Source organism: Artibeus jamaicensis, unplaced genomic scaffold, assembly GCF_021234435.1.
Source record: "Artibeus jamaicensis isolate MK-2021 breed Jamaican fruit bat unplaced genomic scaffold, CSHL_Jam_final contig_64, whole genome shotgun sequence".
In the NCBI taxonomy this organism is placed as follows: Eukaryota; Metazoa; Chordata; class Mammalia; order Chiroptera; family Phyllostomidae; genus Artibeus; species Artibeus jamaicensis.
In genome coordinates, this window is record NW_026521911.1 from 5,489,996 (window position 1) to 5,502,028 (window position 12,033).

The 12,033-nt window shown below is 39.2% G+C and overlaps 1 protein-coding gene across 1 annotated transcript in view; it reads right to left on the bottom strand.

Moving 5' to 3' along the window:
• The window catches only part of PAK1 (p21 (RAC1) activated kinase 1), a 145,679-nt gene that overhangs the window by 124,256 nt on the left and 9,390 nt on the right, over positions 1-12,033 (bottom strand). The window lies entirely within an intron of this gene.

Consider the following 12,033-nt stretch of genomic DNA (forward strand, 5'->3'; position numbering starts at 1 on the left):
CTGCTAAGCTCTTTACAAGTATTACCCCATGTAATTCTAGTAACAAAGCTAAACAGCAGGTACTATCATTAGTACCATATTAAGAATAAGGAAACTAAAACTACACAGATTATGTAACTCCCCCCACACCACACAGTCAGGAAGTGCAGGGCCACAGGATTCAAAGTTAGGTCAGTGGCAGAAGTCAGTGGGTCCATTTCTCCTACTTTCACTGCTATGCAATATTGAGAGAAGACAGAATTGTATTTCCATGAGACAGAGCTTTGTTAAAACAGGAGGCATGAGCCCTGGCTGATGTAGCTCAGAGGACTGAGCGTGGGCCTGTGAACCAAAGAGTTGCTGGTTCAATTCCCAGTCAGGCCACATGACTGGGTTGCAGACCAGGTCCTCAGTAGGAGGCACACAAGAGGCAACCACACACTGATGTTTCTCTCCCCCTCTTTCTGCTTCCCTTCCCCTCTCTCTAAAAATAAATAAATAAAGTGTTGAAGAAACTTTTCTTTAAAAAATAGGAGGCATGGAATTATCTATTTGGCATGAGTTTTATCACCTCTGAGGGGTTTTGGTTTGTTTGTTTGTTTGTTTGTTTGTTTTGCTGTTTCATAAAATGAGGAGTTAGACTCCCTAAGTTATGGTCACTTTTCAGTTTGTTTCCATGGTTTCAAAAACAATGTGAAAAGGTATTCAGGTGCCTAACCCAATTTTTGTTAGTGAAAAGGTCCTCTGAAGGGTGACACTGCACAGTTCTTATCCACCAGCTGGGACCATGTTCTTCCGTGCCTTCATTAAGAGGCACATTAGCATTATATTAATTACTATAAACAGCTGTAGCACAAACCTCCAGCAGCTAGGAGGCTGGAGGCACAGAGAACAAAGGGGGAGCCAGGAAAGCAATGATTGGCTGACCTGGGTGCGTTTAGGTCAGGCACGGCATTTGGCCCCTCTGCATTTCTAAGTTCTCATGAATGTGGATGCCCAGGCAGCAGCCCAAAGCCTTCCTCATTTCCATCTCAATCTCCAGGAAGAATTACAATGAGAACAAGAGCTATTGAGACGGACAACAGACTCTGAATATTGAAGCACACACTAGGCAGGAGCTAGCAAAAGGAAGAATAAAAGAGGTTTTCCTTTTATACCTAACAAAGTATATTGTCAAATCCTACTCGCTCACCTGCCACACAAGCTCTGTACCAAACAATCATTTCAAGGAGCTTTTCCAAATCCCTTCAACTATTATTCACTTCATCCTATCTCTCTGCTTTTATTAGGTATCTCCTGTGTACCAGATTCTGAGCTAGGCACCACAGGAATATAAAGAATAAGCACACTCCCAGCCTCAGGACACTAAATCTCGTGGGGGAACAGGTACATACAGAGGGGATCTTGTTCTGTGAGGATAACTAATATCCACAAATGCCATTTAACTTGCTAGGGATCAACATTTCCTAGTAAAACAAAATTTTAAGTTGATTGGGATTTTAATTTATTGAGATAAACACAAAACAAAATTTTTGTAATTCTTAGTTTAACAAAATTTTTGTTATAATTGCCACTAAGATAATTCTTAAAACAAAAAACATCTGTCACTTCACATCTGGCTTTCAACACACAATAAGAGGATCAATTCTGTCAAAATATTCAAGAGCTTCACCAGTTTTTCCCTAGGGTTTTTCTTAATCCTTAGTTACTCAAATCACCGTCCTCTAAATCTCCTATTATGTCATTATTCATGTTGATTTGCCCTTTAATTATAAACTGGTCTAACTTTACCTAACCTTCATTTATTGATTTTGTGGGTGTTTCAAGCCATTCTCCAATACCACTTTATTTCAGATTCTTAAAGTTCTTCATAGTCTGCAGAAATATCAGTTTTCACTTTAGAATCTACTTGCATTGCATTATTAAATGTTAATTATCCTGTCATCAGAAAGGCACTTGGTGACAGGTAGAGTGAAGAGGACAGAGCCCCATGATAAGCTGGCAGGGACATTTGAGAGGAGACTAATTTTATGAGTGATCAGTTCCTATGGATAACAAATGAACTTTTATATACCTAGTTTTAGTACAGAAAATGGGGAGAGGGCTATGGAAATTCAGAAAAGCCTAATAAATATTTGGTGAGTGAGTAGACAAGTACATAATTTTATTCGATCATTCAAGAAGTATTTATTAAGCCCTAACTGGTATGGCTCAGTGGAACGAGCACCATCCTGCAAACTGAAGGATTGCTGGTTTGGTTCGGATCAGGGCACATGCCCGGCTTGTGGGTCAGATCCCCTGTTGGAAGCATGGGAGAGGCAACCAATCGATGTTTCTCACCCTCTCTTTCTCCCTCCCTTCCCCCTCTCTAAAAATAAATATATAAAATGGGTTTTTGTGTGTGTCTACGGCCATACAACCCTGAACACACCCGATCTCATCTAAAATGCGTTTTTTAAGTATTTATTAAAAGCCTACATATGCCAGACACTGTTAAAGATGTTGAGTATATAGCAAGGAAAGAAATAAAGTACCACCCTGTCTTAGTCCATCTGAACTGCTATAACAGGATACCATAAACTGGATGGCTTACACACAACAGAAATTTATTTCTCACAGCTCTGGAGACTAGGAAGTTTAAGATCAAAGCACCAGAAGATTCAGTGTCTGGTAAGAACTCTTTTCTAGGTTCATAAATGGCTTTCTTCTCACCGTGTCCTCGTAGGGCAGAAGGGGCAAGGAAAATCTCTGGCATCTCTCTTTTTTTTTTAAACTGAGAACTTTTATGTGTCAAAAAATAAAGAAAAATGTCAAAAAATACATATGATTACATACTGATTCATTCAATAAATGTCTTAAGTGTTTTCATTTTTTAAACTTTTATTTTTCATTTTTATGTTTTACAGTTGTTCTGCTTATTGCCCTTTTGCTCTCTCCCAGCCAGCCCACCCCCCGCTTCATAGTCAATCCCCACCCCATTGTCCATGTCCATGGGTCCTTCATATATGTTCCTTGACTAAGCCTGGGGTCTCTTTCATAAGGACACTAATCCCATTCATCAGGGCTCCCTCCCCCCTCATGACCTAATCACCTCCCAAAGGCCTCACCTCCAAATACCATTACATGAGGCCTTAGGATTTCACATATGCATTTGGGGGAGACACAAACACTCAATCTATAGCATACCTTCAAGGAAATTGTCATGAATTGTGGATGAGAACTGGAAGCCTACATAGAACAAATGACATCCAAGTTGGATCTTGAAGAATAAAGAATATTAATAGCACAGAGGAAGAAAGAATTCCAAGCTGAGGGTACACAATGACATGAAAGTGAATGAAACTAAATCAGTATTTTTAGAAAGACAGAGTAGGGTCAGGTGAGATGAGGCTGAAGAAGCAGGCATGGTCAAACTGTCAAGTTCCCTGAATAGCAAATTAATTTCCATATCATCCTACAAGCAACGTGGGCACACAGACGGCTTTTGGGCAATACAGTGACAGGATCAGAAAAATTACTCCTGGCAGAATAATGGATGAGTAAGAAGGCAAAAAGACTAGTGGCCTGGACACTAGCTAAGAGGTAATTAAATGCCTACAGAAAAAAATGACTATGATCTAAACAGAGCAGAGGGGATAAAAAAATCAAAACAAATTTGAAAAAACTTCAGAGATAAAACTCACAAGGTTTGATAATTCATTGGGTTGACAGTGTGAGCTCATTCGTTTCGGCAAATATTAACAATACTCACTGTTCCAGGCACTGTACTAGATAATGGGTGCCATGCTGAGTAAATATCACGTGATCTTTGACCCCATGGAGCTGAAAGTCTAGATATATAACAAAAAGTCAAATAAGTATATAATTACAGATCATTACAAATGTCATTATAAGAAAGTAACAAATACTGTAAGAGGATAATAGAGGGATCTTCTTTAGAGCAGTCCTGGTTCACAGTAGATACTCTATATTTATTTACTAAAAGAAGAAAAAGAGGGAGGGAGGGAGGGAGAAGCCAGACTTGTGAAGACACCAGAACTAGGGAGGAGCATTTCCAGAGGAGAAGAACAGGTGTGAAGGCCCTAAGGCAAGAAAGACTTTCTCAGACCTTGGGTAACAGGGCGGAAAGAAAAAGTCAATCATTCTGAAAGACAGCCACTGAAGTGGAGAGTAGCACAAGATGAAGTCAGAGGAACAAAAAATAAGGACCAGGTCATTTAGAACCTTATAAATTGCATTTAAGATGTTATATGTTCTCCTAGCTTTTTGCTTTTGGCTTAGAGGAAGCCAAGGTGCAACTTGCCTCAAATTCACGTTCATCTGACACCTGCCACCTCCAGTGCACTGTGGAAGTTTGACCCCCAAGCAGATCAAAGTTCTATACCTAAGATGCATCAGTGGGGAAGTCAGCGCCACCTCTGCCCTAGCTCCCAAGATCAACCCCTGGTTCTGTCTCCAAAAAATGGTGGTGATGACATGGCCAAAGCGACTGGTGAATGGAAGCGTCTGAGGATTACACGAAACTGACCATTCAGAACAGACAGGCCCTGATCATCCGCCAGAAGACAGGAAAAAAGCAAAAACCATTAAACACAGGGGGGATGTCACTTTTGATGAGATTGTCAAAATTACACGACACATACAACCCCGCTCTTTAGCTACAGAACCCTCTGGAACCACAATCGCTCACTAGAGAGATGCTGGGGACTGCCCAGTCTGAGGGCTGCAGTGCTGATGGCTGCCGCATTCATAACATCAACGGTAGTGCAGTAAGATGCCCAGCTAGTTAGAAACTACAAAAATGATACAGACAGGTATAATTTCAATTAAAGATCATTTGACAACCAAAAAACAATTGTACGTTTTCTCCTAAATAAAACAAAAAGTTTTTACAAGTTTTAAGCACAGAGCTTTGTAAAAGGATTACTGCAATACTGCAGGGTAGAGACAGCAGAGCTTAGAGAGGTGACAGCAGAGATGGAAAGATACAAATGGATTCAAAAAATACATAGAAAGTAAAATTGACAAAATTGGGAGTGGAGCAAAAACGGAGGGTAAGAGAGAAGAGGTGTCAGGGATAAATCTTAAATTTCTGCTTTGAGCAACTATAGGGAAATGAAGATGCCACCTGCTAAGACAAGGATAACTGGGAAAGGACCAGATTTGCGAAAAAGATCAAGAAGGCAGTTCAGCTCATATAAAGTAGGAGATGTTGCAAGACCTCGAAGTGGAAATATCAAGTAGGCAATTGGGTATATGCATCTAAAATTAAGAAGAGAGGTTTAGGCTAGAAGTACCTGGGAAAATACAGGCGTTGCCAGCATATGTATAGTATTTAAAGGTAGGACAATGAATGAGATCAAGTAGGAAGAGAGTTATAGTGTTAGAGGAGAAGAGAAATCTCTCCCTTGAGGATCCCAACATTTAAAATTAAGATAGAAAAAAATGAAAAATAAACTGAGGCATGGTCAGAGGTCTGAGGCAAACAAGGGAAGTGGTATCACAGAAGGCAAAAGAAGAGCATGTTAAAGAGAAAGTCATTAAAGAGAAAGAATAGCAAACACTCTGAAAGGTCCAGTAAGACGAGAACAAAAAGGAAATTCCACGGATGCTAACATCACACACAAAAAGGGGCACTCATACATTACGTACCTCTTGATGAAAGAAAACACCAAAACCTATGAAAACAAAGCAAAAATCTGAATCTGAGCAAGCCTTTGGATACTAACAAGTTATATAATTAAGAAACTTTTTTAACTATAATGGAAAGATGAAAAATCCAGACAGTGGAAAACTCTACAGGACAATGTGGTTTCTTCAACAAATAAATTGACAGTACGAAAGGGGAGGAGGTTAAAAGGGAATTTAGAGATTAAATAAGACACAAAAGAGGTATCAATAATCTGTGTAGCCCTTCTCTGAATTCTGTTTCAAAGTGTTAAAAAAAAAAGTATGTCATTTGAACCACAACTAAATATTATGATGACATTAAGGGATTACTTGGGGTCATGTGACTATAGGGGGGGTGAGTTGTTTGCTTATCTTTTAAGATTTGACACCATGGGGTTCATTATGGACCTTAGCAAGAGCAGCTGGGATGAGGTGGTGTTTCATGAAGTAGCCTGCCAAGAAAATAGGAGGTAAGGAACTACAACCAGGAACTGTAAACAGCTATTTTAAAAAGACTGGCTTTGAAAGAGAGCAAAGATAGGGTTTAGCTGGAGCCTGACATAAGATCTCAAGAATGCTTTTGATTGGTGGGGAGGGGAAAATTGATTTCCTTTCAACAAAACATCTGAATGCTGCTTATAAAACTCAGTAGAAAGCAAAATGCAAAGATAGAATGAAATGAGGTTTCTAAGACGGGACCATGGGAAGAAATGTAAAAGCACGTGAAGGAGCAGGACTTTCCTTGAACCGCTTCCTTCATTATAAAGGAAGGGGCAAAGATGAAAATGGGAGCAAAGCTAAGACTCTTATTTTTAACGGTAGGAACGACGAAGCTTCCATTTTACCTGTGATACAAGAAACGAAGTCTGGGGTATGGAGGGAGGCGAGAAGGTCAGGGGAGAAAGTGACAAGTGGGCGCTCAGGAAGATAACCCTGAAGAAAAGCAGTTATTTCCAGAGCAAGAAATCACAGGGAGCAAACCAGGTTTGTGCAAACGGGAAATAAGTCAGTTAAACAGACCAACCCCTCAAGACATCGTAAAAAGAAAGGCATAGGTTGGTATCTTCAGTCTGTAAAGAGTAAATCCTGTCAAGAGCCCACTAGGTACTCAGACCCCTTGATCCAGTATTCCCACCTACTGGAATTTACTCTAAAGAAATAATTCTTGCAAGGTGAAAGCTATATATAGTATTATCAATAAAATTATAGTATAATTTATGATAGGAAAAGAAAGACCTAAATGATTGTGATGTTTAAATTTTTCTGTCCACTAGCCTAGGTTATGGTATACAGTTATTGAGTTAAACACTAATCTAGGTGCTGCTGTGAATGTATTCTGTAGATGTGGGACACATCTATAAGTCATTGACTTTATTTTTTTATTTTTATTTTTTAGAGAGGGAGAAGGGAGGGAGAAAAGGAGAGAGAGAAAAATTGATGTACAAGGGAAACATAAACATCAATCAGTTGCCTCTTGTATGCGCCCTCCTGAACAGGACTGAACCCACAACCCGGGCATGTGCCCTGACTGGGAATCAAACCAACAACCTTTTGGTTTGTGGAACAACACTCAGTCCACTGAGCCACACCAGTAAGGGCTACAATCCATTGACTTTAAATGGCTATCCTTCATAATCTGGGTAGTCATCATCCATCAGTGGAAAAGCTTCCAGAGCATAACTGAGATTTCCCTGAGAAAGAATTCTACTCATTCTATTTCTCTGATAGAAAAAGTACAATGGCTTTAGGCAAATAATGAAATATCTTAAATTTTATAATGAACATTAAGAAATAACATGGGCAAATGTCACAGGTCAGGAAAAAAGGGCAAACACACTTAGGTCTACATTGTGATTACAACTATGTAAATAAGTACGTTTATATATAAGAAAAAAGAGGCCTCTAGTCAACATAGGGACATAGGTAGACATATTCGCCTCCCTATGCAACCACAAAAAGAGTAACTAAATCTGAAAACAAGTAACACCCGGAACTGTCAGAAAATTGAACTGTATGGAAGTCTAACAACCAGGAATTTAAAGAAGCCACAATCATTCCCACAGGTAGGAGGGGCAGAGACATGGAGATGGGGCAGAGAGGCAGGCCATGCGGTACAGCAAGGAGAGGCAGCAGCAGAATGGGCGCAGGCAGCCCGCATTCACATGTGGTGGATAAAAATCAGGAGGGATATGCTGGGAGAGAGAGAGGAATATTCCTTAGGAGAGAGAGATACCTTGGGAGAGAGCAAAACCAGCCCCAGGCCAGACCACACAGCTCAGTGTTCCAGTGCTGGGAAGGTAAATCCCCATAACTTTTGGCTGTAAAAACCAGTGGGGGTTGGGGCGGTGGAAGAAACTGCTGCATATTCAGGAAACTTCACTGGAAGGGCCCAGATGGTCTTAAAACATAAGCAAACCCACCCACCCTGAAATTCGACACCAGGGCAAACAGCTAGAAGGGCACCAGTCGCATATGAGGAGTGGGTGAAGTGACTGGAAACAGGGCGAGTGCCGGGAAAACCCCCAGAAGCCAGGCAGTGGCACATTCCCCTTTCTAAGACCTCCCCCTACATACAGCCACAAAGCTATGAGGAGGTTGCCCCACAGTGGTACTTACCTAAGGCTCCACACCACACACTTTACTGGTGCCTTCTACAGGGAGTCAAAGCAGCTCTACCTAATACACAGAAACAAACACAGACAGGCTGCCAAACTGAGGAGACAAAGAAATATGGCCCGAATGAAAGAATAGGAAAAAAAAAAACCAAAAAAAAAACAGAAAAAGAACTAAACGAAATGGAGATAACCAACCTATCATGCAGAGTTCAAAACACTGGTAATGAAGATGCTCAAAGAACTTACTGATTATGGCAACAACATAAAGGAAGAAATGAAAGTTACACTAAGTGGATAAAGAAAAATCTACAGGAAATCAACAGTGAAGGAAAGGAAGCTGGGATTCAAATCAATGATTTGGAACAGAAGAAATAAACATTCAACCAGAATAGAATGAAAAAACAAAAATAAAAAAAAAAAGAGGATAATATAAGAGGACTCTGGGATTTCTCCAAATGTGCCAACATCCACATCATAGGGATGCCAGAAGGAGAAGAGGAAGAGCAAGAAATTGAAAACTTATTTGAAAAAAAAATGAAAGAAAACTTCCCTAATTTGGCAAGGGAACAGACATACAAGTCCAGGAAACACAGAGTCCCAAACAAGTTGGACCTAAAGAGGAACACACCAAGACACATCATAGTTAAAAGACCAAAGGTTAAATATAAAAAGAGAATCTTAAAAGCAGCAAGAGAAAAGCAGAGAGTTACCTACAAAGGAGTTCCCATAAGACTGTCAGCTGATTTCTCAAAAGAAACCTTACAGGCAAGAAGGGGCTGGAAAGAAGTATTGCAAGTCATGAAAGGCAAGGACCTACATCCGAGATTACTCTATCCAGCAAAGCAATCATTCAGAATGGAAGGGCAGATAAAGTGCTTCCCAGAAAAGGTAAAGCTAAAGGAGTCCATCATCACCAAGCCATTATTACATGAAATGTTAAAGGGACTTATTTAAGAAAAAGAAGACTGAAACTATGAACATTAAAAAGGCAACAAATTCACAGCTACGAATAACTGAATCTATTAAAAAAAAAAAAAAACCTAAGCAAACATGTAGAACAGGAACAGAATCACAGATAGGGAGATCATTTGGAGAGGTATCAGCTACAAGGGGGAGGGGGAGAATGGGGGAAAATGTACAAGGATTAAAAATCATAATTGGTAGGTACATTAAAAATAGAACAGGAAATGGAGAAACCAAACAACTTATATGCATGACCCATAGACATGAACTAAGGGGTGGGGAGGATATGGAAGGAAGGGGAGGTACTAGGCAGAGAGGGGCTAAAGGGGGCAAAATTGGGACAACTGTGATAACATAATAAAATATACTTTAAAAAAGGAAACAAAAGAACTTATTAATTAGTGATGAATTGTGGCTGACTCTTAAATGTATTAATGGTATTACAAAACAGTTTGTGAAACAGAGCTCTGTTATGCTAAGTGGAAGTTAACATTGTGTATGTTAAGCCTTATTAAAATTATGTGGCACTCTAAAGAAACTCATACTAATCTAAAAGAAAACTGCCAATTTTGAAATGTTGCCTTGGATAGTACTAAAAAGAATGGACCCTCTGGAAGGCAAATATGACTACAAGGGCCTAAATCCAGTGCCATTTTTCAGTAACATGTAATTCCTCAACTCAGCTGAAATGAAGACCAATTCAGAATGCCAAAGCAGCTGGTAATCAGCTTCAAGAATTTTTCACATCCTTACTTGAAAGGCATACCTTCAACTTTGACTCAGGTCAAAGATATTTGCACTGTACAGCTAAATAGTTAGCACAGTGAGTTCTCTTCTCTCCTTTCTCCCAACACCAGACACTGAAAGAGTTCTTGTATGTTTGTTGAACTTGAGAAAATCAAACATTCTTAGTAAGGAAGTCATAGGACCTCAGTTTGAATGCTGGCTCCACTTTCTTTCATCCAATCAAAAACAATTTGAGTGCCTACTATATGCTAGGAATTGTGAATACAACAGTGAGAAAAAAAGATACTTTTTTACTTTAAAGAAAAGGGTATTATGTTAAAATTTACTCTCTGTAGGGTGCCATCCCTTAAAGAGAAATGGTTCTCTGGAGCTTAGGGTGGGTAGCCATTAATCAAACAGTGCCATAGTGTATACAGTAACAGCACAGTTCTATGTAAACAAATAATGATATGAATGCTAAATGTTTAAGGGTCAAGGGCACTGATATCTTTCCAACTCATTCTAAAATATGCTTCAAAATAAGATGGAATGATGAATAGATAGATTAGATTAGGAGATGAACAGCTATACAACAGACCAAATACAGCAAAATGTTACAGAACCTAAATAATGAGTATATGGATGCTCACTGTACATACTCCCCTCCCAGTATTTTATTACAAAAAATTTTTAAACGTTCAAAAAAGTTGAAAGAAGTGTTCTGTGAAACAGTTTCAAGAGGAGTCAACCTACAGGAAGGACTGTTTTGTTTTTTTTTAGTGAAAAATTTAATCTTTGACCAAGTGTCCCATTTAGATATTATAGATACCCAGAGGTGATCTCAAAACCACTTGAAAATTGGGACTAATCAATTTGGTCACCAATATTTGCTTGTTTATTTTAGCTGACAATGATAGAGAATATCTACGCTCAAAACACTGCTAACAGTGCTGGTTCCTCTCTTCCTTCTGGCACTAGGAAGGCAGGGCGTTCAGGCAGCCACGCACTGTCTCTGTTCATCTATAAAATCAGAGTTAGTAATCCCTTCTCCCTCAGCATTTACTAGGATACTGCAAAACATAGCATTTTGAAAGGTCCCTTCTTACCACCCCAACTTCATTCTGTACCTGTCCTCGTACTCCCTTATGCACCAGACATAACCTTTTTTTTTTTTCAGTTACTCTACGTTTAGCTAAACCAGCACTAAGCAACAGAAATATAATGTAAGCTACTTGCATGAGCTACATATGTAAATCTTAAATTTCCTAGTAGCTATATTTTTGAAGTTAAAAAATTAATTTGAAAATATATTTTAACAGTTTATCCAACATACTAACATTTCAATATACAAACGATACAAAAAGTTTTTTTTAATTATTTTTTCAATACTAAATCTTCAAAATCTGATGTGTATTTTATACTTACAGCATATCTGTATGTGTACCAGTCTCATTTCAAGAGCTCATGCCCTAGCTGGTGTGACTCGGTGGACTGGGAGCTGTCCTGCGAACCAAAGGGTTGCCAGTTTGATTCCCAGTCAGGGCACATGCCTGGGTTGCAGGCTGAGTCCCCAGTGGGGGACATGCAAGAGGCAACCACACATTGATGTTTCTCTCCTTCCCTTTCTCCTTCCCTTCCCCTCTTTCTAAAAATAAATAAATAAAATCTTTTTTAAAAAAGAGCTCAATAACCACACTGCCTAGTACACCATATTGAACAGAATAGTTCTAAACTTTTACTTTGAGGGCCATTGTGCATTTAAAATGTTCCCTCTGCCTAACACACTCTATACCCCACTCTGTGTAACTAATATATCTACTTTTCTTACATATCCTAGTTTAAGAACATTATCTCCTTACCTTATCACTCCAAAATTCCCTACATTAGTCCTTTATGACTTCTGTAGGACTTATCAAAACCTGCAACTAATTATTTGTACACTTAATACTTCTCTCTGTATTTCCCCTCTGGAACGTAAGCATTATAAGAGAAAGGGCAAGGTCTATTTCTGTATTCTTTATAATTGCACCTTTAGTACTAAGCACAATGCTTGACACATGGGAAGCAATCAATAAATATC